Here is a 19954-nt window from a genome sequence, read left to right as displayed (position 1 = left end):
TCTTTTTCTGTCTGGAGTGCAAAATGGGAGATGAGGCTAATCAAACCTCAGTAAAGCTTTGCCTTAGTAGTTCAGCATCACCAATTTCAAGCATAAAAGAGCAGTATGTCAGTACTTCAAGAATATACAGTGAAATGGGGAAAGGCCAAAATAGCTAGCTTTTACTCTCATGTTTTTATTAAATAGAAACCTCTCTTATTTGCTACTGGACATGGAACAGTTCTTAACGTTAGTTTTCTTGTCAAGCACTGCTCTGTCTGTGTGTATAGAAGTAAACCTAGGAAAGAGAAGCATTGCAGATCTAAAAGATAATAGATATGAAGGGAGTGGAGGAATGGGGGGAAAACCACGCTGTGTCCATATCTACATGTAGAAAATTATCTCATATTTCTTGTCAGTTATGGTGCTTATCTAGAAGCCATCTCCTATTTTCTGTTGGAAAAGTATCAAAATAAGAATCACAGAAGAAGCGAAGGGCATAAGGAGGTCTACCAAATGAAAGTTGTAAAGTAGCACAGGTGAAATAAACTAGTTAGGGCTGAAATGAATACATAAAGTTTCTTCAGTCCTGTGAAGGCCATCACTGATTATAAGTCTCTATTATACCCTAAAATTAAATATCTCTCTGTTTGACTCACTTCCTTTTGCCTGCTGTCATGTTAGAGGTTTCAGTCATTGGATAGCTTGTTTTCGTGTCTTATATGGAATTAAATTGGAAGTTAATACCTTATCATTTAAGCTTCCTATTTAATATGCTGGCTTGTTGTGAACTGGCAAAAAGCGCTGTGATAATTTCCTAGCATCTTGATCACACTTGGGGACCTTCTTTAACAGCAAAATATCTGCAAAACTCCCTGAGACTGTCTCAAAATGAATGATTTAGGGTCACTCAAAGAATGACCTTCAAAGATATAGTCAGGGAATCACTGATCATCCCTATTCTTGCTTCACACCTTATGCAGGCAACAGGAATCCCTGGTATGATCAGTGCCTCCCTCCATAGCTATTCAAGAGTTCCTGGTAAGGCCAAGGAATGCTTCACCACACAACTCCTTGCACAAAAGCTAGGGCCTGATGGGAATTCCTGAGATTGTGGAGCATTCCAAAGGATGGGAGTGGTGATATGCACCACCACAGAGGCATGAAGAAGAATAATATTTTCTTCAAAACATTTAATACGGCTCTTAGATGTTTACCCTGTTCTCAACTGAACAATACTTCCCTTTGTATTCTAAAAATGACCTTCAGGGTAGTTTGTGCAAAACTGCATAGGATTTTTAAACTCAGCAATCCACCACCGTTTGCGGTTTAACTGACCTGCATTATTCTACCTGTACGTTCTTTGACATGGTCAGTGTTTGAGCACTTCTAGCTGTGGCAATTCATGCTGACATTTATATTTTCAGTTGTAATTGTTTTATTACATGTCTTTAAAGAATTTCAGATAAGACCTGGAATAAAAAATAAAAAGAAATAGACTCATCGGCATGTATTTTCTTATAATTTTACAAATTAATGTACAGAAAATGAAACATTCACGTAAAAGCAGGTGAACCATCAGCCTGTATCAATTAAAAAACTAAAATGAAAGAATAATTTACCATTTGCCAAACTCACTAAATGTGTTAATTTCTTTTTCTCACCTGCTTTTGTTGCTTTGGCAACATATGCTCACTGCATAATGCAACCCTGCCTCTTTACTTTTCTTTTTAACCAAAAGATGGTAAGATTTTCTACATAAATAATTCTAACAAAGGTGATTCACAAACATTTTGTTTTCACTTACTAACTCTCAGTCTAAGAGCATAAAAGTAAATTCCATTGAAAGCTAGTGGAAAAAGAATCCTACAGCCCTTCCACAGTTATCATGCAGTCTTTCCCAGTGTGACCCCGATCATGCCAATTCATAGCAAAGGCTGCAATGAAATTGCCATACCAAGTAAGCTAAAAGTACAACACATCATGTTGCCAAGCACTATGCATAAAATTTTTCTGACAGATGCCATACTGTTCGGTGTCCTGAAATGAAAATCATTATTTCATGCTCAGGAAAGAAGGTCAGGTGAAATCTCATGTTTCCCTGAAGGGGCACTACCCCACACATCAAGTATCATTGAAGGAAGGTCTGCTGATCACAGAGGTAATAGCTGCACCTTCTGGGCATTCTGATCACATTGGAAACAGCAGGAAGTAGATACCCAGTGCAATCTGTGAGCAGAATCATTTCATGAAGACTTTTGCTAGTGTTTGTACACCTCAGAGGAAGTCTCTGGGATCTGCTGCTGGTGGAAGAAGTTGCAAGGAGGCTTTGTGGAAGGATTGGTCCAACAGTGGCATGTGCAGTGAGGCTTTGGAGTGAAATAATGTTGAAAAACTTCCAAGAGGGTGTTAAGCCTGAGACCTCTGCTTTTGAAGGAACTTAACAGTGGTAAAATAAGCTAATGGAAAAGAAAAGGACTTGTACTGTGTACCCAAAATTTGATTCTGACAATCTATAAGGCAAGCTGACACAGTAGAGCAAGGAACACATTGCTTCCAAGAAGACCATGAACTACGGTAGGCTAGATTTTCATGGCTGCATGCAGAAACAACGTACCACAGCCATGCTTGCTCAGGCTGAGACAAAATTTGTTCAGGGAAGAGTTGAGGGTACTGATTCAGGGCAATTTGCAAGGCTACAAATTGCAGCAGGCTAATTAGGAATACCTGGAGACATTCTCCAGGAACTGACCATAAAGGGAAAAGGACAAAGTGTAAAAAGTGGCAACTGGAGTCATTGTAAAGCAAACATTTTTGCCAAATGCAAATAAGCTGAAGAAAGAGGATTGTTAAAGGTGAGTTGTCGAAGGGTATTTCTGCTCGCTGTGTTAGCTTTTCCTCTTAAAAATTGGTCGCTGTGGGCTGTAACACTGAAAGGACTGCATAAGTAATTGCTAAAGAGTACAGGGAACACTGGTAACTAGCAGTAACACACCACATCAAGGCTGCAGAAAGAAGCACACTGCATACTTCCTTTTCAGCAAAAGTCATTGGATTAGAAACCATGCAGACAGAAATGAACATGTATTGTAGTAATCCTCTGGGCAAATCAACAACTTGTCTATAACAGAAATAAAAAATATTGGAGGCATAAATAGACTTTAGGTGGTTGTGATCATATAAATAGGATGTGACTTCCCATCTGTCTCAGGGGCTTTTGCAGTCATGAGGCAAGATGGGGCAGGTAGCAAAGGGTTTTAGTGCTCCTCCAGTTTCCACAATGAAATGGAATTGAAAATTACCTTCTCTGAGCACTCAGAATCTTTTCTAGATTCTGCATCTTCAGTAAGGTCTGGCCTCTTGTTGAGGGAAGAGAGCAGATCCCAGAAGTAATATAGTCATTCGGTGCGTGAGGGTGTCCCCATGATGCCAACGCTGGCAGAAATTCTTCTACTTCTTGTGACCTATATTTTACTTCAACACTGTAGCTAATATAGCTTTGGGCCTGGAAATGCTTGCATACCTCATTTGTAGAAATATGTACAGTGGTTCCACTGATTTCCTTGGGACTATTCTTAGGAATGAAGTTACTCATGCAATTGATTGCAAACTTACAGTTTGGGTGTCTAATTTTACACTGGAATGAATAACGTGATTATTTCACCTTCTTCCAATATTTAAACACTTTTCTAGACTTGTGATACTATGTTGGGTATGAACTGTTTGCATCATGCTTGTGTGCTAATTAAGACTTGATGTTTGCTATTTATACACTATAATCTCTTCTAGCATATTTAATATATAACTGAATATTCCTGGTAATGTATAAATATGTTATTGACGTGCTTCAGTAGGGATTTCCATGCATCAGCAGTTTTATAGGTCACTGCAAATAAGCATCAAGAAAAAAATTATCATCTACCACACCTACTCTCAATACTCCATGTAATGATAACCATTTTTAAGTTGTACAAAACATAGTTGTCCACCCTGAATCTGTCCCATGATCTTTTATGTTAAAGGCCAGAGCATTGCTTTAGAAGTCATGTTAGAACATGGAAACTTGAGTCTGAAAGAAAGAACCTTCTAATCATTAACTACATAAGATTACAGATTATAGGCAGACAGTAGCATGATTTTTAAATTCAGAATGTGAGCAAGAAATGGCCTTTGGTATTTTTTCTGTTATTGGTTGGACTGTTTCTCCAAACTGCATGGCTTCAGAATGCCCCATGTCCTCTGCCCAGGAGTGCCTCTTGTTAAAGATTTTTCAGTATGAAGGCAGAAGATTCTAAGTTTAGAAATAGAGAGCTTTCCCCACAGTGCTTTATTCAAATGTGAAGATAGTATTTAAGAAATTTCTGGGAAAAGTAGCACTAGGCAATATAGTTGGTCGATAAATGAAATGCCTAAATGTGCTTTGGAGGTATGTTAGAAATTAAGTAAATCTTATTTGTTTATCACCTTCTTATATTACCGTTTCTTTCAAAGTTTTCTGCTCTAAATAGTCTGGCCTCATCCCTTTCATTTTATATTCACAGATGTTTGGGTTTCTGCATTGCTTTGATCTGGGATGCTATTGAATTTTTTGACCTGCTGAGCCTTACTTGTTTTCACAATTCTTGTTTGTTAAAGGTGTGATTTAAATGTATGTTCTAGGAAAGGTATCTGAACCCCAGAGTCTTTTGTGTTTAACAACATTCAAAGCACGGTAAACTGACATATGCCTCTCTTTCAAAGCGCTCTATGTAGCTGGTTGAGACCATGGCCATCTGTCACTTAATATCTGCCAATTGCCAGCTGTGGCACTGGTTCGGTAGCCTTCAGTATAGTACCTGCTGTGGACAGCTTTGCAGCCATATCTGAGGTCAGGGGTGGGATTAGCTGACAGCCTGAAACACAGGATGAATGAAATACAGAATCTTTCAGAAAGTCCTTTTTTGTCTGCATCGTCATTAGAGTGACACCTGGAAGGCTCATGTCCTGGAGCATCAAAATCTTCATTAAAATGTCATGTTTCTGAACATGTGAAGCTCTGTTTTGGCCACACTTAACGCGTGTTCAGAGTGTCAGTGTTGGCTATAAGCTGTACATAAATCATTTTTCTCCTTTCTCAAACTGCACACAGTTCAGTTGGCAATACAAACTTTTACATCATCTAATAGTAAAAAGAGATTGCTTTCAACTTGCAAAATAGGGTGTAAAGAGTTTTATCACATAATATCACAAGGTAAGCAGCTCTTGTGACAAGTTTTAGATGATTTTCTCACTCAAAACAAATGTCTCTGTATCCTAGAGAGCTGTCTCAGCTGGAGCTGGCAGTAATTTTTGACAGCTATTTTTCTTGTAACAAATATCCATTTTTCTATCAGGTCTTAGGAAAAAAAACATGTTTGTGTGACAAAGGGTACTCACAAAAGCTAATCTTCACAGAGTCACTTTAGAAAGAATGGTGAGTTGCTTTGAAATGCTTTTGAAGTTGTACTTCTCCTCTCCATGACCTTTCTCTTAACTATGATAGTCTCAAAAGTCTTTGCAAATGCCCTATTCACCTTTCGAAAGATTTTGACTGTACCATGTTCTTAAGAGTGACTAACAGCACAATAAAATCCATCTAGAATGTGAAAATTTGGCTTCATGCCACTGCTGTGTCATTCTCCCATTTCAGACATTATAACATCGACCCGTGGACTAAATGGGAATGTCTTTTCCACATCTTGACATTTCACAGGAATTTTCATGGGGTTCTGCATTTGTCTTGAGTCAGAGTGGAATGGCTTGTTGAAATGTCAGGTTTGGAGAAAAAGTATTTCTCATCTGGGTCTAGTTTTAGCCATATTTAACACTGCCCAATATTCTGTCCAAACTGGCCTTTACACTGGCCATATTTAACACTGCCAGGGATGAAGCATTTACCACTTCTTTGGGCAACCTGTTCCAGTGCCTCACCACCCTCACAGTAGAGAATTCTTCCTGCTTAAGTTTAAACCCATAACTCCTTGTCCTGTCACTACAGTCGCTGATGAAGAGTCCCTCTCTGGTACCCTTGTAGGCTGCCTTCAAATACTGGAAGGCTGCTATGAGGTCTCCATGCAGCCTTCTCTTCTCCAGGCTGAATGGCCCCAAATTTCTCAGCCTGTCCAAGTCCAGGTAGACAATGTCAGCTGCTTTGCTCCTATCCATCAGTTCTGTAGACCCATCATAGAAGGCCATCAAATTGGTGAGGCAGGATTTGCCCTCAGTGAAGCCATGTTGGTGTCACCAACCACCTTGTTTTTCATGTTCCTCATGTTTCCAGGAAAATCTGCTCCGTGATCCTGCCAGGCACAGAGGTGAGACTGACTGGTCTGTAGCTCCCTGGGTCTTCCATTTTCCTCTTCTTGAAAATGGGGGTTATATTTCCCTTTTTCCAGTCATTGGGAACTTCACCTGACTGCCATGATTTTTCATATATGATAGACAGTGGCTTAGCAACTTCATTTGCCAGCTCCTTCAGGACCTGTGAATGGATTTCATCCCATGGAGTCTTGAACATTCAGGTTCCTAAGATGATCTCGAACCTGATCCTCTTCTACAGTGGGCAACGTAGGAAAAATTTTAATGGTATGCACATGTTTTATGGTATTTTTTGGCTCTGGTCTGCTAAAAGGTTAGTGCAAAGGTCTGTGAAACCAAGTTGAAATATTTCAGTCATTGTTCTGGCTCACAAAAGAAACTTTTATTTTTTTACATGGTGCAAAGGATTTCACAGTATTCTTGGAGTTATTCTTTGATGGTTTCACAGGCCTCACAAGAATCCCAAGTGAATGTTTGACTGTGAGAGTTTAACTTACTTCTTCAGCAGTTTGTATCATAGAGGGGCTTTAGACAGCTCATCCTAAGAAATCATCTTACAAGTTCTTCACACCAGTAGTCCTAAGATCTAGTTTCTAAACCATCTGGGGAAAAAAAAATCTCCATCTCACCGCAAAAAAAAACCTTTCCAAAATCCAGTCAAATAGGAAGAATAGTTGAAGGTCATGACTTAACTAGAGTCTTCTGAAAGCAAATCTAGAGTCCAGAACGATCTGAGCACCACATATAAAATTGTACCTTGGAAAAAAACAATAATAATTATGCAGCAGATTTTAGTGGAAAAATTTCAAAACTATGAAATTTATGTTTATGACTTTTGGTACTTTGCAACTTTTAAAGGCAGCCAACAGTTGCACTAAAGTCTTCAAGGTTTGCTGGAGTGTTTGAAATTAGCTCTGTGTCTGAAGGTGTTTGAATAGTGGCATTTTAAATCGCTGATCTGAAGTGAGATGCTAGGGACTCAGATACCTAATTGACCTAAATGGATGCAAACTAATGTACCTGCATTATTTCATCCTGTGAGAATCTTGCCCTGTAGCTTAATGAAGTGTGTAACTTCTGAGTTGTCAGCCCATAAACACATAAATGATCATAATCTGATCTGTAGCAAATTGCTAGTTCTGATCTGCAAAATTTAATAACAGTATCTTCTTCTGGGAATAATGACCATAAAATCTAACTCCTGTGTAGTCTTTTTCAAGGCTACAACTCCTACTAATTCCCACTAGGCTTGAAAAACAATTTTCATTTTCTATGGCCAGTATCATTTAATACTCTAAAGTGGCACAGAAACATGTTATGCTCAGTAAGTTGAATTCAAACAAATTGCTGTAGAAGTGCATCATTCAGGTTAGATATAAATAGTCCTGTAGCATTATTAATAGATGTTGAGTTGCTGGGTTTCAGTTTCCCTATTTGCATGTCTCTCAAATGTTGGTGAAATGCTCCCTTTGAAAGAATGAGGTCTTTATTCTGTAAAACTGGCCACTTCTGGGGATAAATGCATATTAACCCATCTGTAAGAGTCTGATTCAAAGCCTGTTGAAATGAAAGTTTTATGTACATCTCTGTATTTGGTTATAAATTTGTTTACCTATTTAATGCCTTTGTCATTAAAGACTCTGAGATGCAGACAGGTGAGGCAGGTAGAAATCATAGATTCTTCTTCCCATTTCTTCCATCTTCTTTCATTTACTTATATCTGTTGATCAGGTTCAACAAAATTTGTCATGGGATAAAATCTTAAGGACAGCTCTTCCCACAAGTCTTGAAGAACATTATTTAGTGGTATGAATAAAGAAGAGATACTTTCATGGACAGGATGAACTCAGCCCTTATAGACTGTGCTGGCCAATTGCTGTGCACATGCTAGTTGGTTAGTTGGCACAACCTAGTCTGCACTGATCTGAAGAGTAGTTGATGGATAGGTTCTACAAAACAAAAGGTTACATTTCAATTAATGCTTTCATTAGCCATAGGTAAGATGCTTTAAATATAAGCCCTTCTCTCTATTGAAGGATATGGGTCTTATCTACTTTAGAGAATTTTACGTTAAAAGTATCTCTAAGCATCTATGATATATATGGTGTGAAATTCAGTTTAATGTCATAGTAGTATGGATTAGTACAATGTTTTAATTAAAATCCACTGAATCAGAATACTTGGATGAAAAGAGATGGGCTGGATGATCACCTTAGTTTAAAAACATTATGAAAGACACCTTCATAAGTGCAGCACTGAATGAAATGGAGTTTTTAAGAGGAGTGCAATGAAAAATTAACTAATGTATCACAGATTATTCATAAATACTTAAATCAACTGATCTTTCACCCATCATGAGTGCAACCCTCATCCTTAATATCCTGAAATTTTCCATAAATGGAACCTTTATTTATTTTCCCCAACATAGTTCCTTCACAGCTTGTCACTGCATATTTCATTCCTTGTGCCATAACAGTGGTTCCCTCCATGCTAAATGTAGCTGAAACTATAACAATTCATGAGGTATTTCTTAACAAAGAAACAAGACCTGTTAGTAAAGATCTCTGTTGGAAACAGAGATGAAACTCACCGTTATCAATCAGAGATTCCTGAGGTATTGCTGGAGTCTTTGATCTTCTTGACTCTGACCCTCCAAAATTACTTGGATAAATACCTGAAGTCTTAAAGATCTCATGTTTTCTTCTTTACAGGGAGCTAGGTCAATCCTGAAGAATCCTTAGCATCTGGAAATTTAGCAATTTTATCTGCTCTAATCTCTGACTTTATGGGGTTAGTTTTCCAGTATGAAATAAAAATTGGCTGTTTGAATTCTCTCCTTGCCCACACCCAAATCACTTCCTCAAATACAGTCTTGAAAATAGTCGTAAACCATTTCATTGGAAATGCTGATGCTTTATTTACATAGTCTATTTCCTTACTTTTAAGTAAAAAAGGTATTATGAAGATTCTAAATGGTCTGATCATTTAAAGAGCAAAATTATTGTAATGTACCATGAAAGAAAATGCTTTGGCATTCTTTAGGCCAGTCTGACAGCAAACTACCATGATATGCAGCAAGGTACCGTAACAACATATTGCACTGATAGGCAGATAATCAAGCAGCGAAAACATCTGATAATTGAACTTCCCTGAAGCATGCCACAAAGTCATATAGGCATCGTGTGGTTTCCCTCAAAATCTAAAAAAGAAAAGAAGAAAAAGAATTGTCATTTAGTCTTGATATTCTTATTTTAGACAGTAAATATTTCTAACATAGTGATTTTCAAGAAGTTTCAACAACACTTGGAAACACACCACAGAAATTTGATATTCAAATGTTTACTTCCTACGGTAAGTGAAGCTCGTAATTGAAATGTAAAACTTTTGTCATGTAGGACTTTCCAGGGTTTAAGGCAAGAGGCTGTTCCATTATTCCAGGATAATAACCCTGAGGAGAAAAGCACAACAGTGTGTCTGAAAATTTGCAAGTTACTTAATGCTATAAAATGTACCTGGTACTTCAGACTGCCACTATGTTTCTCAGAGCTAATTTTTCCTAATAAAAGTAAATATGTATCTGTGAATGTTAGTAGAATTTAAAACACGATAACACGTGAGGAGAATGTTTAGGATCTTATACCTGTGGCACCACTGCCTTTGTAACTGAATAATGACATTCCCATCTATGAAGTCTTAAGGTTAAGAAGGATCTTAGCCCTGTTTTGTCTTAAATTCTGCCTGGGAGTTTTGGCCATTTGATGCTGCCAGCTGGTCTGAACATACACTGCCAGTGGAATTCCAGTGTCCACGACAGAAGCACTTATTCCTGCAGTGAAGGTTCACTCTGTGTTACCAGCTGCCGTAGCTTGATAGGTGTTGAGCTATCAGGGTACATTAGCATGACCTTGGTATATTTATTCTTCAGCTGACTTGTCTGTGATACATGCGTGAATGTGTTCATCACCAGAGAAAGTGTTCTTCAGTGGGACTCCACTGGTGCAATCCTTACAAGGGGTCTTTGTTGTTGAAATACTCAGCTAAAAATAGTATCTTCAACATTTTGGGGGAGAAAAGATTATGCACTGTCTCATTACAATCTCTCAGTATTAAAGTATTGTTTTTATATAAGGAAGAATGGTGTTTTAAAGTAGCTCAAACAGATTAGTTTACATAAGAGGTCTTTATTTTTCCTTATTACATACATAAGAAATTAATTTGATCACAGGTATGACTCAAAAAGTGTAAGTTTTCAGTGTTATCTTTATAGAACACCTGAGAGTACTATATTTTTGATTATTTTTGCTAAGTTAGGTTTTAAAAAATTCTAGATAATGTATATCCATATGTTATGCATCCTTTCTTATATTCTAAGGTACCCTTTTTAAATCTCAAAAGATCACTGCAAAGATCTTCTCCCTTATATTCTTTCCCCTTTCTTTTTCTCAATTTCATTCGATACCTGACATTTATTCTATCCTTATCCCTAAGAATTTTCCTTTGAACATATTGAACACCTCTATGATTGAACATATTTAACGCCCCTATGTATAAGCCTAATATAAATTGTAACATGTAGTAACAAAAGAAGTAGCTAGGTCTCACAGTTTATGTACACATCCTGTATACACTGCGTGAAGTACTGCACAGATGCTGTGTCCGGTCTTTGTAAAACAAATCTTTTCATAGATAAATAAAATGGATGTCAGGAAAGGAAAAGATATGCTGTCATGAAATGGGGAATGTAAGCAATAATAGTGAGAGGAAAACTTCTTGAAGGGATTTTAGTGTCTTCTACATGGTAGTGAACAGACTGCATTTCTTGTTGAAAGCAGATTGTGAATTTCACACCATGCGTGCAGCCCCAGGGTATAAGATGCTTATACCTATGGGAGGAGAAAATGGACATACATCTCAAACTGCAGGCAGGACTGGGTATCCTACAACAGTCTTATTTTGCTATAGTTTTTCAAAGGCTGTGTCTTTTTCTTCAAGTTTTGCCTTTTTTTTTTTTTTTTTTTTTTTTTTTATATGAAGATTTCAGGCTAAAGAAAGACTGTCAGAGATTAGGCTCTTGGCCATATTGCCCAGAATCATTCAGTCTTCTGGAAACAGGCTTATGTTTCCTACTGTAGACCTGGTCTAAGAATTGTGTATGAAAAATTCTGCCAAAAATCTGCAGTATCTTTACTAATTTTTAAAGCTGTTCACAGCAAATGAAAAGAAATACAAAACTCAGCCAGTTATAAAAAGATGCAGTTTACTGAAATTTCTATTGGAAGAAAAGGAAGAAAATATTTTTCTTTAGTTATATTTTAAACTATAACTTCATGCATATTCATATAGATGCCTATAAATCATACAAATACAGTGATGAGTGTAAGTACAAGATATCTGTGAATGTTGTGTCTAGTCATAGCTGCAACTTATTCCTTTCCATCTTTGTCATTTGCAGACTCTTCATGAACGTCCTCAGTCCTCTTTTAGAGGGAAATTGTTTTGAAACTAGGGAAATGATAATTAAACCCTTATGCCATTCTATTTAAAAGAAAATGGTTTAAACCCCCCAAAACAACAGTTCAAAATTATCAGCTTATTTTCCAACAGATTGTTTAACTTTCAGAAAGGAATTGCCCTTACCTTACCGTCTACAGTCCACTGTTTTCCACCATTTGGTTCCTCCATATTTTCCATATATCAGACAATATTTTATGATTGAAATTCTAGTCCAAAGGGGAAAAAAAAGACAAATACTACAAATGTTACCTTTTATGTTTCTAATCATCCAGTAATTCATATACCTCAACAATGTATGTGATGTTCCATAGAACAAAGAAGTGATGGAACATGGAAGCTGATTAAGAGACCTCAGAGTCACTGAGAATATAATGAAATCTGTGTGAATAGTTTTTCCCAGTCTCTCACTGTTAAACATCTTTCTGAGTACAAGTGACTGTAAGAGTCCAAATAAAAGGACTAAAGGAAATACTTATTGTAGAGATCTGTAGAAAAGAGTGCGAGAGTTGAGAACAAACAGATAAGTCTGGCAAAGATGTAGCAATAAAATATCCCTATTTATGACCCAAATACCAAAATTTAGAAATGCTTTATAGAAATAAAAAATTTAAAAATAATAAAAAAAGAAAAAAGAAAAATAAGTTTTTGGGGACACTGTGCAGGATTACTTTCTTTTTCTTTGTCCCTGTTATGTCTTCCAAAATACAGCTATTTTTCTGTTTTTTCTGAAAGGCACATATATGTTGGAGGAGGGTATGCACAAGATAAGGCCAGCTCTTTGGGGCCAGGGTCTAAGAATTAACCTGAACAATTCTTAGACCCTGGATTAGGCTTCTTAGAGGTGATGTGCCCTCTCTAAATTAAGGCGGACATATAAATTACAGTCATCTTGATGCTGCTGCAGCATGATCTACAATCTGGATTGGGTCTAAACTTGAAGGAAAGTCAGATGAGGAGAAATAGTGCATCAAAACAGTATGTGGAAACTATGAGACACTGTTCTAGCATACTAAATGTCAGTAAAATATCTGCACCTTCACTATATCTCTACCTTATTTGTAAAACTGGGATTTCTCACATGGAGTGCTTTGAGATTCAGAGATGATACAGGGCAGTTAGAGTGAGGTTACTAATTCTTATTAGCATTAATTATAACTGCTTTGGATTGCTTGTTCAAAGAGTAGAAATGAAGTGATATTTGGCCTGTTATTTTCTATGTCTTGAAATACCAGGATCTTCACCTGCTCTTGCATAAGTAATCAAGGTTGGGACCTGGCTGTCACATAGTGGTTGTGATAATTTTCAATATCTGTGTCTGACTTGTAAAATTTTGATGAAAAATATATGGCAGTGTATTTATATGAGCTCTAATCAAAAGCTCCACTTACAATTTATGCTACTTTTGTATGAGGTACATTTATTTCAAAGTCTTTAAATAACATTCATGCCATTACAAATTATAAAGGGAATGGACATCAGTATTATTTCAATTGCTCTGTTTTCCTCTGCTGTGCCTCTGTGGGAATGTTGAGTGCCACACAAGAGCTATAGCTGAGAAATCCCTTGCTCTCTGTGATTGTGATTACTATTATAATTGCAATAATTTGCATTTTTATGAAGATACCATTCTGTCTTCAGGCATCCATGATAGTGCTTGATGTTTTGAAAATCATTTCAAAAGGTACACAGAAATTATTTGCTTTTAGTAGCGTGGCTTTTAACTGGTAAGCAAAACCAAATTATTTGGGACCAAAGGAAGTTGAAAAGAGTCACAAGTATCTGAAGAAGGAACTGTTGGTAAACAGTATCTCCAGAAATCGACTCCTCCTCAAAAGCCTGCAAAGACATTTTACTGAAACCTTCTTTTGCAGACACACAGAGATTCTTGATTCTTATCAAACAATAAAATTACTATTAGTGTTAGAACCCCCTCAAAAGCAGGTCACTTCATTTCTTTATTCTCCCTGTCATGTCTATTATAGAACTTCTTCATTTTTTCACTTCAGAAGCCTGAGGCTCTGACTATGTGGCCTCCAGCTGTTTTGAATACCTGCTTAGGGTATGACATACTCGAAGCAATGAATAAAATGGAAACATATTGTAACTCATTCTCTGTTGTGAAAAAGTCCACTTTTCAAGAAAGCAGACTGAAACCATACATCTGAGCCTCTGGAACCTCCTTCACCCCACTAAATTCACAGTGTGCAATAATTTGTTATGCACTTAGACTGTGTTGAAATGGGAGAAGTTTTATCATTGTCTTTGATTAAGTGCTCAAATATTGTTGTCCATTATCCTGCAATATATGTACATATGCAGAGGAAATGATGTGTAAATGAAAATTACACGCCTCTGACTAACGTTCAGCAGAGCGGAATGGCAAGTGTTATTTACATAATTTTTGAATTTCGTAATGGAGAGAATTTACCACCTCAGAGTTTATGAAATGCCACAATCCAAATGACCAAAGTAGATCATCTGGCACTTATCTAGTGTCTTTCAAACTAATACTAGAGACCTAAAAATGCCCAAATATGCCCAGTGATCAGAAATTCTCTCCCACATGAGATCTGTAACTCAAGCTATTTTAACAGTCAGTTGATGACAGATTAAGAAACATTTATTCCCATGAAATAATTCTAGTAATGTCAGTTGTGCCTCTATGCTGAGGACAGAAGCTAAGACCTCACCCATCTAGAAAAAAAAACTACACTTCATAACTGACTCACATCTTTCAAAATGACCCAAATTAATGTCTTAATCACACTGCTTTGGACAAGGTAACTTGTGAATTAAGTGTATGAATTACAGAGAATTAGTTAATTCAACTGCAGTGTCCAAATCGTGCTTCCTGATGTTTTTATCCAATTAAATTTCTCTGTCACACATGATCACACTGATCTCAGTTGGACTAGTTAAGGAGCATGATACTGCTCAGTGAAGCACTTTGGGATTGGGTCCAGAGTCATTTAGCAAAGGAGACAAATGCTTGCAATGCTGGCACTTGAATATTATACGCACACTCTCTATATATTGGTTTTACTATAAAATACTGCTGTATAATTTCTATTACATGCCTGTTTACTTGTACTAGAGGTGTGTGCTACATCTCTAGATGACCTGGGTGTTAAAACGCACAACTGGAGATACATTTAACATTCAGCATATGTTAAGCAGTAGCTTATATCTTAGTACTGACCCTATACAGCAGTTTGATGCTTGCACTGAAGCTTAGCCTGCTAAAGTCAGATGCTTACACTGGATTGTCTATTCACTTTTAAGCTTTGGCTGCACCAGACTTACAACAACATCTTGCATAACAGTGAATCAGTAATATTCATTACCTATAGCTCTAACAGAGGCATTCCAAATCATGATTAATCAAAATGTATATATGAATTTAAGGTGCAAAGCACTTTCAGCTTTAAAGGCTCTAAGATGAATAACTTCTGAGCAACTATAACCAAGCATACTGGTTCATCTATAGTGGAAAAGCCTTAAACTGTAGACTAGATGACATTTTTTTTTAATGCTAATTTTATTACAGCATTGTTCTTCATGCCCTGTATAATTAAAGGTCTGTCATAATCTCCATTATGAACCTCTATTTTTGCTGGTTTATAACTTTGCCCATAATTTACTCTGAAAGAGAGCCTGCAATACAGGATCTTGTCACCACCAAGCACTGACTGAAAATAAAAGCTAAGTTTTTCAGAAGTGATTAATCAATTGCATCCTTATGATTTAATCTGGTAGAAGGGCCATGAATCTCCAAGGGTGGGTGAAAGAATCTGTCTTTTCTGCAAAACAAGCCTCATTGGGCATCCATTTCAAAATTGTTGTCTTGTCTAATGGACTGTGTAAGTTTGTTTCTTTTTTGAAACAAAACTGTCACCAGAAATACAGTATTTGGTGTCAGATGCTGACTTGCAAGGTTCTGTTACACAGAAGCCTTTTCTTTCCAAGCAGAATTTTTTATCATTGGCTTCTTGTCTTCTGATATTTAAAAGCAAGCAAATGTCTGAGGAAAAATATTTAACAGGACAGGCATAGCAGATAATTTTAATATAAAATACTAGTATTTCATACTTTTTCTGCACATATAGATATACAGATTAAAGACTTCTTAAATGAATACTGACACAAACTGCTAGAAATGTTATGAAGATGCAGCGTGGTTATTTTATGACTGTTTCTTACACAACTACTGATTTTGTAATGGCATATTGTGAAGCCTTATAATGATTTGATAGATTTTCAATTTGTCCTTCTAGGCCTGTTTTTTACTTTCTTTTTTGGCAATGAAATCTGAAACTACTATGCAAAGGACACAATCTACTGTCTCTTATGATCATGACAAAGCTATAAAATGTCCATTCTTTTGTAGAGCTTGACATCTTAAAATGCTTCTGATTTTACTATCTCTTTTCTGTTACCCTGTTTATCCTCCCACATCACAGTAGCACCACTATAAATGGTGCCATTGTTTTCTACCACTACTCCAAGTCATCCATTTTCTGATGGGAATTGAATTGGATTCAAGATAAGGGTATTCCTACTTTTTGAAGGGATAGACAGGGCCACTTCAACTTTACAACATTTAGTAAACCCATTCAGTGGCTTTACTATCTTTCAGCATCAAACCAGTTTTCCAAAAATATCTGGGCCACAGTGGATCACAAATGCTTACAGTTATGGCTGTAAGTATATTGCCCATGTGGAATAGAGGGGAAAAAAGTGGGTATTGCAAGGAAAAGTTGGGGAAAAAGGAGGAAAAGGAAGAGAATCTTTGTCTTTCTCTAATCCTGCCTGCATTGAGTGGAGAAATTCATGTCTTTCTGGGTGACCTCACTGCACTCCCTAGTCATGAATAACATACGCTTGAGAGTAGCTAGACACTTTCCTGTGTGCCTGGCAGAAGAGGAGAGCTGGTTGAGAGAGATGGTGTAGCACGTGCAAAGAATTTAAGGTCAGGTACATTTGGTCACCTGCTGGTAACTGCCACTCTATTACTGGCATTGATTTAAATCTGTAACTGTTGTGGATGGGAAAGTCTCAGGCATATTTTTAGCAGAAACATAAAATTATGACATCTTTTTTTCTTTCTTGATGGATCCATATATTATGTTGTTAATCGAGGTCTCTCAAGTTTCAGCCAGTAAAAGTAATAACTGCAATTTCTCTTTTGCCTCTCTCCCTTCCCTTCTGTTGGCTTCTGAGTATCTTTGAATGAAGTCTTGGCTGCATAACTAGCCCTGCATAAACCACATCAGCCCTTGTGTCTGTGTGTGGAATAGCAGCATATGCAGGTCTCCTATGTAAAAGAGAGGATTAAGAACAGATTAAGCACATTGATTCCACTATTCTCTCTGTGTGCTTCATCTAACTATTCCACTATAAGCTTGGCACACTTGTGATTAAAGTCTGTGAATGCACTGTAAGCAGATAGAAAGAAATCTGTTATTAAAATTAAGTTTGAATTACTTGTCTTGCTTGCAAAAAAAACACCCTCCAAACTAGATCTTTCATTATAAGTTCTAAACCCAGAAACATTTCTAAGTATCATGTCTTCCCAAACAAGGACTTCGAAGAAAGAATGGGAAAGAGCCCTGTAAGAGGCTCAAAAAACAGAATGAGGAAGGGAAATAATTCCATCTGAGACTTAAAACTCAATTTTGGTGATCAAAGGCCTGCCTTCTAATGTTTTAATTGTCTAAGATTTTCAGTTTATGGGAGTTGAGGGAGCTCATTGTTTCACAAATAGCCCTCTTGGTCTAGGTGAGTGATTATGTTTCCTTTTATTGAAAGAAAATGATCTAGAATTATGAAATTTGAATTTTCTTTGTTGCCACCCCTGCAATGAGCTGCCAACACTAATGTTGTCTTCCTTGTATGTACCTCATCAGCTGGAAACTTTCTCCTTGAATAGTGAGTAGGCCTAAATTCCAGATCTTAACAATACAGTGGATAATGCTAAATAAAATTTTCATTCATCCTTCAGTATTTTCCTGGAGATCAGCAGCAGCATGCCTTTCTGGCAATGAAGGTTAGCTGCATGCTGGCTCCATTTATAAGTATGAACCTAGGTGGGGGAAGCAAGTGCTTCTTCCCTATTATTCAGCACTTAGGAAACCACATCTGATACAATGCCAAGTTTGAGGCTTCCCAGCCTGAGAAATACATTGACAAAACGGAATGAGTCCAGCAAGGATCACTAAGTGGCTTGGGGAATGGACTGTATAATGTATCAGGAAAGTCCAAAAAGGATGGGCTTGTTCAGTTTGAAGAAGTCATCTGACTTCAGCTACCTAGTAGTTACAGAGAAGCTGGAGACAGTCTTCTTGGAAATACACAGTGAAAGGACAAGAAAACAACAGTAAGAAGTTGCAACAAGGGAAATTCCTATGCAACAGTGAAATGGGTCTCTTAGAAAGGCTGTGCAACCCCCATCCGCAGAGAATTTAACATCTCAGTAGGTCAAAACCATTAATAACCTTACTTCATTTCAACTCAAACTTCCAAGTTTCCTTTGTTTTGAGTGGAGTGGTTAGACCAGATGACATCCCAAGATCCCTTCCAACCCAAAATATTTTATGTAACTGTGTACAAAACTTTTGCTCTCAATTACGTATCAGTGAGCTAAAACTCTGATCCTTTAATTACTGAAATATTGAAGAAAAAAAGAGTTCATATTCTGGTCTTGTCTTTTTCCAGTTATTTTTCTGCCTCTTTTCCTACCGCAGCCTTGACTTTATAGTCTCTCTACAGAATGTCTGAAAACAAAGGAAGGGATAATCAACTAAGTATGTCACCAGTGCTGTGTTAAAGGTAGAATCAGCTCCTGGTTTTTTTTCAAACAAAGAATTACAGGTAGTTTTAGTGTTTCTAATTGAGTTAGTAATGTTTATATTTAAGGTCATAGGATCTTTGTTTTTCTGTCAAATGCTACTTGCTGACATTAAAGAAAACTACTAGGAAAATTACATTTCCATCATTTCAAATATCTGAAAACTCTTCAGCTCCACAGCCAACCTTTTGCCACAGGTGCTAGCTATTAAACGCTCTTGGAAAGAGCCTGTAAATTTTATTGCTGTCCATGGAAACCCCTTTTTTGCACAAGTATGGTATCCACTTACTACGAGAATTTATTGCTCAGTGCAAAGTATTAAAAACAGTAAGTTACTTTATACTTTGACACTCCTGTATTTGAAGTGGTTAATACCCAGCAAAAAACTGCAACACAGATTTAAAATGGAGATATGTGGTACAAGCTAAATTCCAGCCCTGACCAGATGGGATATTTGGAAGGAAACCATTTAATATCCCCCTTCCCCAGTTGTTTTAAGAGCTTAATGGACTAGGAAAGATAGGTAGAGTTACTGGGAGATGTCTCACTATCAGAGAAAATATCCAGATCCTCTTCTATCATGTCAATCCTAAAGAATTAGCAATGATAATTCAGCTTTTAATAGTAATACCTGGAAGGCTATAGGAAAAAACTTTAGTGAGTGCTGTGTATATGTAAAATATAAGAAGAAAAAAAAATTGGTGTAAGCACTGTGGACATTGCATAAGCATAAATTACCTCCCAGGAAACCAGGAAAAAAAGCAGTGAATTTGAACAGCTACGTTTACATCTGTCTTTCTGGCATTTTTTCTACAGATAAGGAAATTCTAGAATTAAATAGAAACTTACCTTTTTTTCTCCATTTGAACTGACGGTCAGAATAGCAGCAACAAATACCCCACATGAATTCCTTATGGAGTCTGAGTAAAATTTCCTGGCAAAATAGACACAATTCTCCTTGTATCTCTCTTACATTCAATTTACAGTTGCAACTGATAGATAAGAATCTCAGGCTTATCCCAACATGTGTTTACAATCATTATCATCCTCTTTTCACATGTCTTAGTGTTCCTTTTTATATTATCTCCTTATTGTGTTTTTGTTCACATAAACAACAACTAAAAAATGAAGGAACCCACCTTATAGAGGAATAGCTGTAAATGTAACAAAAAGTGTTGTCTTTCTTCCTGAAAAACATTCATACAGTGTTCAGATTGACTCTTGTTTTTCTCCAGTTTGCTCATGAAACATGTGCATTTGGTCAGTATGACCTTTGAT

General features: G+C 36.9%; 1 long non-coding RNA gene across 1 annotated transcript; it reads right to left on the bottom strand.

Moving 5' to 3' along the window:
* Positions 1-9207: 9207 nt before the first annotated feature.
* On the bottom strand, positions 9208-19648 carry LOC134175004 (uncharacterized). Its single transcript, XR_009968866.1, has 3 exons — positions 19526-19648; positions 11953-12035; positions 9208-9763 (listed from the first exon to the last, which is right to left on the bottom strand). It is a non-coding gene; the product is annotated as an uncharacterized LOC134175004 (long non-coding RNA).
* Between the last annotated feature and the right edge of the window lie 306 nt (positions 19649-19954).

The sequence above is a fragment of the Pezoporus occidentalis genome, unplaced genomic scaffold (assembly GCF_034315485.1).
Source record: "Pezoporus occidentalis ecotype Australia unplaced genomic scaffold, CSIRO_AGI_Poc_V1 ctg65, whole genome shotgun sequence".
Taxonomy (NCBI): domain Eukaryota; kingdom Metazoa; phylum Chordata; class Aves; order Psittaciformes; family Psittacidae; genus Pezoporus; species Pezoporus occidentalis.
The sequence above is the reverse complement of the archived record's forward strand: the minus strand, read 5'-3'. Positions and strand labels throughout refer to the sequence as shown.